The following is a 9,122-nucleotide window of genomic DNA, read 5'->3' on the forward strand; positions in this document are numbered from 1 at the left end:
ATAGTTCTATCTCTCTACCCCTCTCTTTAAAAATCAATGAGAACACATTTTTAAATTATATCTTAGATTTGAAGATTGAGAGTGGGGAAAGGCCTGAGAAGCAAGAGTGTTAGCAAAAGGACAGAAGTGGGAAAATCAGAGGTATGACTGTGAGAGGCATGTTGGCCTCTAGCGTTGCAGCATGGCTGTCTCACCAAAGAGTGGGGACAGGCCTTTTGGTCCCAGGCTGTGGTGGCTGTGCTTCTCAGGCTCAGGGGTTTGGAGCTGATTCTTTCCTTGGGGAGAAGGACAACTGGTGTTTCGACAATTTGTTCTCATAGCAGTATTTTGTTAATTCATAACAAGCCGGATATGAAGAGACTTTGTTGGTTCTAGAATAAAGATTGTACTGGGAACAAAGTGTAGGATAGTTTAGGTTGTATTAGAGGAGAGAGTGTTGTGAGCAGAGAATAATTAGAAAACATTCCAGATATAAAGTAATAAAGGGCTAAGCTAATAGAAGGTCAGAGGGAATGGGAAGAGATTCCCTTAAACACTGTAAATGAAGAAGTGATGAGACTGGTGACCACATACAAAGGAAGGAGTAGAGTATATTTATGAAAGTGAAAGAGGACGGTAACATTTCAGAATGAAATATGTACCTGTGGGCTGTTTGTATTATATTTACACTAGAGGCCTGGTGCCCAGATTTGTGCACCCGGTGGGCATCCTTAGGCTAGCCTGTGGGGATCAGGCCAAAATGGCTCTCTGACATCCCCCAAGGGGTCCCAGATTGGGGGAGGGTGCATGATCAGGGCTGGAGAGGGACCACGGGAGGGCTCCAGGGCATGTCCAGCTCTTCTTGCCAGACCCTAGCAGCAAGCTAACCTACAGGTCAGAGTGTCTGCCCTGGTGGTCAGTGCACAGCATAGAGACTGGTCGAACAGTCTCAGTCAAAGAGTTGGACACTTAGCATATTAGGCTTTTATTATATAGGAATATAGGATGGTTTTTCTTTTTACCCTCAAGGGAGTTGGAATCAGTGTGTATGTATATTGGAAGGTAGTCTGAAAAGAAAAGTTTAGCCCAGATGGTATGGCTTATTGATTGAGTGTCAACCTATGAACCAAGAGATCAAGTTTCAATTCCTGGCCAGGGCCCATGCCCAGGCTGTGGGCTCGATCCCCAGTGTGGGGCATGCAGGAGGCAGCCGATCAGTGATTCTCTCTCATCATTGATGTTTCTATCTCTTTCTCCCTCTCCCTTTCTCTCTTGAAGTCATTAAAAATATATTTTAAAAACAAGGAAAGTTTAGACCCCGAATGTTCCAAGAGAGAAGAGAACTTCTGCAGCTCTAAAAAGAACTGGAACACAAACCCTAGAGATTTGATGCTTACATAACTTTTAGAATCTTGACTTTATCATAGAAGCCTCAGAGAGTCAAGCAACTCATGCCTAGAGGGAGAATGTGCACAGTGGTGAAGGGGGATGTTGGAATCTACTGGGGTCTTTGAAAGATTTTTCAAGCCTTTTGTTAGAAAAGAGCTCCCCTGCATCTACTGGGCCCTTATCCTGCACGATGATGGAGAATAAGATGAATGCCCTCATTAAAGCAGCTGGTGTAAATGTTGAGCCTTTCTGGCCAGGCTTGTTTGCAAAGGCTCTGGCCAATGTCAGCCTTGAGAGTCTCATCTGCAATGTCTGGGCTGGTGGACCTGCCCCTGCAGCTAGTGCTGCACCAGCAGGAGGTCCTGGTCCCTCCACCGCTGCTGCCCCAGCCGAGGAGAAGAAAGTGGAAGCAAAGAAAGAAGAATCTGAGGAGTCTGATGATGACATGGGCTTTGGTCTTTTTGACTAAACTGGCTCTTTTGTAACACAATTCACAGTTAATAAAAGCTAACTTCTGTTGAAAAAAAAAAAAAAAAGTTATATATCTGTATTATATCAAATTTAGAAAATTTCACTAACGCAGAAAAAAAAATAGTCATGTTATTATCCAGAAGACAAACATTTTTTTTTGTATTGTCAACTATTTTCTATGTATTTTTTTTTGGTTTGTTTTTATTTTATGTAATTGCACAATGCTATATTCAGCTTACTAGCCTGTTGTTTTTTATGTGCTTTTTCATCAATGTCATGTGTGTTTTCTCCATTTTTAGCAGTTCCCTCTTGGTTGCCTTTCTGAAAATTTTTTCATTTTTACTGATATATCAATAAAGTTTTATCTTTAGAAGGCTTTTTTTTTTTTAATTTTGCAAACAGTTATCAAGAGCCATTGGAGAATTTTTCCCAATCTTGGCTTAAAATGACAAATGTATTTGTATGTGGGGTTTTAAGGGTCTTTCATGTGATTCAGAAATTGAATAATGACAACAACAACAAAACCCACCACCAACAACCCCAAATTCACCTGAGTGTTTGGGTGCTTAATAGATATACACTTTTAAGTCCTTTAAAAGTATACAGTATTGTATTTTTAATATAATTTTAAAACCATATAATCAATATTCTTACTGAAGTCTCCTGGCTAAAACTTCCTTGTACGGGGTAAAGCATTAACAGTAATTCTTCGGGTCTAAGAAACACTTTAACGGGTTTGTAAATGCAAACCAGAAACTACCTACCTAGAATCAGGTACTAATTTCAGGAAGCAGCTTCAGCAGGTGAATCTGGACATGGCCATTCACACTCAGAAAGCCAATAACCAATCCTTTTCCCGAATCTGCAAATCACTTTCCAGCTTTTCCATACTTACAGGACTGTGAAGAATGCATGTAAACTGATTCCACTCATATTTCCATTCAGAAAGTTTTCTTCCCCTCCCCATCCCCCAGTTGCCCCATAGATTTAGCTCCTGATTCCATTGGCCCTGGGGCATCGAAACCTAACGAATGTCTCAGAAGCTCATTCAATGGAGACCACCACTTGCTCTGGATGCTCAGCGGGTGACAGTGAAAAAAGCCCAGGCGTCCACGTCCCCTGGTCTCAGGTGGGGCCCGGCGGTGACCAGATCCACGCGGGGAGACGAGGTACTGATAAGCTGGGGTGGCGTCCGGGGATCACCCGGCTCGTGGCCAGCTGTCCATCTCCTCCAAGCCCCAGACACAGAGTATTCATTTGTCCCGGGGTGCTCCTTGACCCGGGCCCGCGGGCGGGTGGCAGCAGGGTCCAGTGCAGACAGAACTCAGAACCAGCGCTACCGCCGCGGCGCTCAGGCGCGCCACGCCCTCTGCCCTCCTGGGGGGCTCGGACCCCGGGAGCCTGGGGCTCAAGGGAGGGGCGGCGCTCTCCCGGGTCCGCAGCCCGAGGTGGAGGAGTGCCAGGTGCAATCCTCCTTCGCTCCCACTGTGCTCTTCTCCTCGCCTCCAGCTCGCTGACCGCTGCCCACAGCTCCTGACCGTGACCGTGACCGCGGGCCGGCGCCTCCCCAGGTGTTAGCCGCGCGCGTGAGTGCAGGGCGCGCGGGGGGCGCGCTGCGGGAGGGACTGTGGGCGTTGGTCCAGGGAAGGTCGCCTCCTGCCCGGCTTGGCTTTCCCACCAGGGGCTGACCCGCCCGGGACTGATCCGAGTCTGTGGTTACAGACGGAGTGCCCAGCGCGCAGAAGGGGAGAGGGAGTCCAGGAGCGCCCGCCCGCGAGTGGGGTCCCTGGGGGAGGCAGCCTGGAGAGGAGCCGGGAGGTTTGGGAGAAGCTTCCCGCTGGGAGGGCACAGGACACACGCCTGACGTCCTGGGAAGTAGGACCTGCTTCCTTAGCTCGCGCAGGGACTGTCTGGGCACTCATCCCCGCGGTTCTGTGAATGACTGTGAGTGCTCCGCCTCTGAGCACAGGGACCCTGAGGTCCCAGCCCTGGAACTGCTGAGTGAGTGGTGACAGCCCTTTGGGATGCCAGTGGCTGGAAAGGTCAGTGGGTGTTGGAAAATAGAGAACTATTCAATTGAGATGACTAGGTTTTAATTACGTAGTTCCTCCCGGTTTCATTTGATATTAAATATGAAAGACTTAGCAGAATAGATCCATCCATGTTGTAATAGATGGCAAGATTTCATTCCTTTTTATTGCTGAGTAATATTCCATTGTAGATATATTCCTCTTTTTAGAAATTGATTTTAGAAAAAGAGGGAGAGGGATAAAGAGAGGGAAACAGATTTGTTGTTCCACTTATTTGTTCATTCATGGGTTGATTCTAGTATGTGCACTGACTGGGGACAAACCCATGACCTCAGTGTATCAGGGCCAGAGCTACCCGACCAGGGCTGGATTGATTTTCATAATCATTTTTATACTTAATTCTAAATCTTTCTGGAATCTAAGTATGTTTACCCATTAATTAAATATGTCACCTCAAACAATTTTGAAGTTTATTTTCTTACTGATTAGAGAAGCATTGTAAGCAGTGATAGAAAGCCTGAAGCTATAAATTCAGAAAACTTTCTCTTATCCTTAACTGCCTGGCTAAGCCATTTTTTTTTGGTAATGCCTATATCAGAACCTCCAAAATTACCATCAAAATATCAAAAACAGTGATAGGGGGTGAAGGTGATCATGTAGTCTCTGATCTTGAATCATACCATAAAATTCTTTTCCAGCTAGATAGATTTAACTCCACTCATTTCTTTCCTGTTTTACGAGTTTTGAGTAATTTTTATACTCTTCCTATTGGACTTATTAGATATTTAATTGATATCCAGTTGGAGTATATGTATTCAGAGTTGTGTCTACCTCTTTGATAGGGATCCCAAGGTTTTTCTTATTACAGTTCTATGAGCTGTTCACTGAAAATAGAGCTCTTTATTGCAGGACAGTTTAAAATGGGAATAATTTTTTAATGTTAATATATCTTTTTGAGCTCAATAAATCCAAAATATTTTTACCAAACATGTAATCAATATAAAAGTGACTAATGAGGTATTTTACATTCTTTTTAAAGATTTAGAGTCTCTATTATTTTTACTCTTTTTAAATATACATTTTCATTGATTTCAGAGAGGAAGGGAGTGGGAGAGAGAGAAACATCAGTGATGAGAGAGAATCATTGATCAGCTTCCTCTTGCATGCCCCCTACTGGAGATGGAGTCCAAAACCTGGGCATGCAACCTGACCAGAATCAAACCCTGACCTTCTGGTACATAGGTTGATGCTCAAATGCTGAGCCACACTGGCTGGAATACTCTTTTTTAATTGAGATTTAATCGACATATAACAGTTTCAGGTACAGAACATAATGATTCAATAATTATATATATTGTGAAATGATTACCACAGTAAGTTGTTAACATTCATCGCTAGTTACACGTTCTTCTTTTCTTGCGTGAGACCATTAAAGATCTCTTAGCCACTTTCTAACATATAATACAGTATTGTTAACTATACTTACTGTGCTGCACATCCCCAGGACTTATTACTTTTATAACTGGAAGTTTGTCACAAAACAGACTTGTTTTAAGTGTGTTGTTATCTAGTACATTTATTTAACTGTCAACTTATTGTTGCTTTTCTCTCTATAGTAAGGCAGACACTCTCCCGATGACGTCCGGAACTTACTGAGTTGTTATCTCCATGTCACAAACAGCGATGGCCTCCCCAGGACCACCCCCAAAGACCCGAAGACGCTTCCTGAGAGAGCCGTGTTAAGTTTCCATAACATCTGCTACCAAGTAAAAGTGAAGAGTGGATTTCTACTTAATCGAAAAACAGTTGAGAAAGAAATACTGATAAACGTCAAGTATGTGCATGAACGTTTGTTTAAACAGCTTTATTGACAGCAGTGGACTTCACTGGTTTTGCCTAATGCAAGTACAGGTGCTATGAACATTTTATTTGTATACATGTCTGTACAGTTACATAGAGACACTTTCATTTCGTTGGGCTCAACTGGGAGTAAAATGGTTGGATCACATGTTAGGTATAAGCTTAATTTTTTTTTATTTAAAAGAATGGTTTTTAAAGTGGTTGTACCATGTGCATCAACATTTGTTTGAGAAACTGAATAATTAATGTGCCATTTAGCTTTCCCTGGATAAGCCTTGTGGTTTAGTGGGAAGATGCCTGGCTGAGTGACTTACAGCTTCCCAACCGTGTGGATCCTATCTAATAAAGAGGAACTATGCTAATTGACCCTCACACCATTGCAAAGATGGCGGTGCCCAGAGCCAATAAGGAGGGGATATGCTAACTGACTGCCACACCCTCAAAGATGGTGGCGTGGCAGTCAATTAGCATAGCCACAACATGGCTGGCAGGGGAGGGCCGTTGTGGGTGCTCAGCCAGAAGGGGAGGGCAGTTGAAGGCAACCTGGCCAGCAGGGGAGTGCAGTTAGGGAGTGGTTAGCAGGGAGTGGTTAGAGGGTGATCAGGCTGGCAGGCAGAAGTGGTTAGGGGCAATTAGGCAGGCAGGCAGGTGAGCAGGCAGTTGGGAGCCAGGAGTCCAGGACTGTGAGGGGGATGTTTCACTGCCAGTTTAGATCCAATCCCTGTTGGCAGTCAGACATCCCTTGAGGGGTCCCAGATTGGAGAGGGTGCATGCTGGGCTGAGGAATACCCCCACCCTCAGTGCATGAATTTCATGCATCAGGCCTCTAGTGATATTATAATATCAATCTTTAAAATAGTCATCCATAACTGGGGTTCAGTGCAGTTGGAAGCGGGGTTCAGTGCAGTCTACTTCCTGCTAGGGCAATCCAGCGGCACAGTCAACAGTCTGTCCTCTGCGTGCAATGTGCTCGACTCCGGGGCTCTGCTTTTCACCGCTCCCCTGAGTTTCTGCCTTACAGCTTAGAATCTCTCTGTATTAGCCTGTGTCCCCAGGGTCTCGCCCAGAACTGGGGTTCAGTGCAGTCGGAACTGGGATTCAGCACAGTCCGGAGCTTTTATCTCCTTCCTGTTAGGGTACGCCAGCAGGCACTCAGCCTCCCCCTCCTCTCCGGCTCCGTTCTCTCCCCATGTGCGCACCATGTCTCCGTACCTTAAGCTTTTACAGCTCCTCTGATTTTCCTTCTGGTTTTCTCTTTCCTTCTCGGTGTAGAATTTCCAGTCAGTCAACTTTCCTGTGGTTCTGGATGATGTCTACTTTATATTTTAGTTGTATATTTTGAAATTGTTGTGTGAGGCTGCAGTTAGGCATTTACTTTTGCCGCCATCTTGGTTTCTCTTCTCAGTTATCTCCAAATTGAGACGTCTTTGGGTTGAATGAAGAGCCCTACCCTAAATTGAAATGGGGAGGGGAAGAGCCCTTGCTTCCACTGCCCCAAACCCCTCTCCGCCTAAATCCTCTGCCTTTAAAAGCAAGTCGTTTTCACTGTGATGTTGGACACTCCAGTTATCTGTCCCCTGGTCAGCATTGAACTCTGAAATCTTCGTCGCCTGGCTTCCCCTACTCCCCATCCTGTGTGTGTGTGTCTGTGTGTGTGTGTGTGTGTGTGTGTGTGTTTTCTAATAGATATTCATGACTTTTATAATGTCACCAGAGGCACAGTGCATGACATTTGCGCACGGGGGGGGGGGGGGGGGGAGGGGGGGGTTGGGGTCCCTCACCCTGGTCTGCGCTCTCTCACAGTCCAGGACCTGCAAGGGGTCCTTAGTGCTGCCACGGAGGTGGGAGAGGCTCCTGCCACCACCTTTGCTCTCACCAGCTGAGAGCCTGGCTTCTGGCTGAGCTGTGAGCCATGCTCCTGCATGAAGAGCATACCCCCTGGTGGTCTGTGCACATCATAACAACCAGTCATTCTGCCATTCGCTTGATTTGCATGTTAGGGTTTTATTATAGAGGATAGTTATCCAGGCTCCACTTCCTAAATCTTAAGAACTTTAACTTTTATACAAAGTTTAAATTGGAGTTATTATTTGTAGACACTTTAAGTCCAGTAAAAGCCTAGCCATTATAGTGAAGCCTTGAGTGCTATCTTAAGAAGAAAATGATGCTTGGGCCCTAACTGGTCTGGCTCAGTTGATAGAGCGTTGGCCTGCAGACTCAAGGGTCCCAGGTTCAATTCCGGTCAAGGGCATATACCTTGATTGCGGGCACATCCCCAGGTGGGAAGTGTGCAGGAGGCAGCTGATCAATGTTTCTCTCTCATTGATGTTTCTAACTATCTATCCATTTCCCTTCCTCTCTGTAAAAATCAATAAAATATATATATTTTTAAATTATGCTTGGTCATTGATCACACCTTCAGCATCTCTTATTTTTTGATGCTCAACTCTCCCTGCAAATCTCAGTTTCCTGGCTTTTCCTTCCCCTTCTCACTTCTTTGCTGTACTATGTAGTGATTTAGTGAGAAAAATTATTGCTGCCTACCCCCACCTGCCTCCCTTACACTACATATAAGTTTCAGGTTTTATTATTACAATAAAATGCTTCACACTGACTTTCTTTTTTTAAATTTAATTTTATTTTTAAAGTATTACAAATAGTAGTACACATGTCTCCTTCCCCCCCCCCCTCATTGACCTTCCCCCCACCACCCCTCCTCCCCCATACATACCCTCACCCACCACCCCAGTGTCTTGTGCCCATTGGTTATGCTTATATGCCTGAATACAAGTCCTTCGGTTAATCTCTTACCTCCCACAACCCTCCCCAGACTTTCTGCTGTAACTTGACAGTCTGTTCGATGCTTCTCTGCCTCTGTATCTATCTTTTTGTTCATCAGGTTATAATGTCCTTTATAAATGAGTGAGATCATGTGGTATTTTTCTTTCACTGCCTGGCTTATTTCACTTAGCATAATGCTCTTCAATTCCATCCATGCTGCTACAAATGGTAAGAATTCTTTCTTTTTAAAGCAGCATAGTATTCCATTGTGCATTTGTACCATAGTTTTCTTTTTTGAAAAATTTTTATTGTTTAAAATATTATATATATTAATACATATATCTCCTTTTTCCCCCACTGACCTTCTCCCTGCCTCCCCTACTCCCTGTTGCATGCCCTCCCTCTCCCCTCCCCCCATTGTGTTTTGTGTCTATTGGTGTGCTTATATGCATGCAAACAAGTCCTTTGGTTGATCTATTTCCCTCTCTCCCCAACACTCCCCAGCCTTCCCATTGTAATTTGAAAATCTGTTTGGTGCTTTACTGCCTCTGTATCTATCTTTTTGTTCATCAGGTTATAATGTTTTTTATTCTCCACAAATGAGTGAGATCA

At 44.5% G+C, this 9,122-nt stretch overlaps 1 long non-coding RNA gene and 1 pseudogene across 1 annotated transcript; both read left to right on the top strand.

Annotated features, from left to right (window-relative positions):
- The first annotated feature begins 1,467 nt into the window (after window positions 1–1,467).
- LOC118730210 lies at window positions 1,468–1,856 on the top strand (annotated as a pseudogene).
- A 927-nt stretch (window positions 1,857–2,783) lies between these two features.
- LOC118730437 lies at window positions 2,784–8,662 on the top strand. Its single transcript, XR_004991476.2, has 3 exons — window positions 2,784–3,008; window positions 5,486–5,703; window positions 8,653–8,662. It is a non-coding gene; the product is annotated as an uncharacterized LOC118730437 (long non-coding RNA).
- The last annotated feature ends 460 nt before the right edge of the window (window positions 8,663–9,122 follow it).

This window comes from Pipistrellus kuhlii, unplaced genomic scaffold (genome assembly GCF_014108245.1).
Source record: "Pipistrellus kuhlii isolate mPipKuh1 unplaced genomic scaffold, mPipKuh1.p scaffold_m20_p_1, whole genome shotgun sequence".
In the NCBI taxonomy this organism is placed as follows: Eukaryota; Metazoa; Chordata; class Mammalia; order Chiroptera; family Vespertilionidae; genus Pipistrellus; species Pipistrellus kuhlii.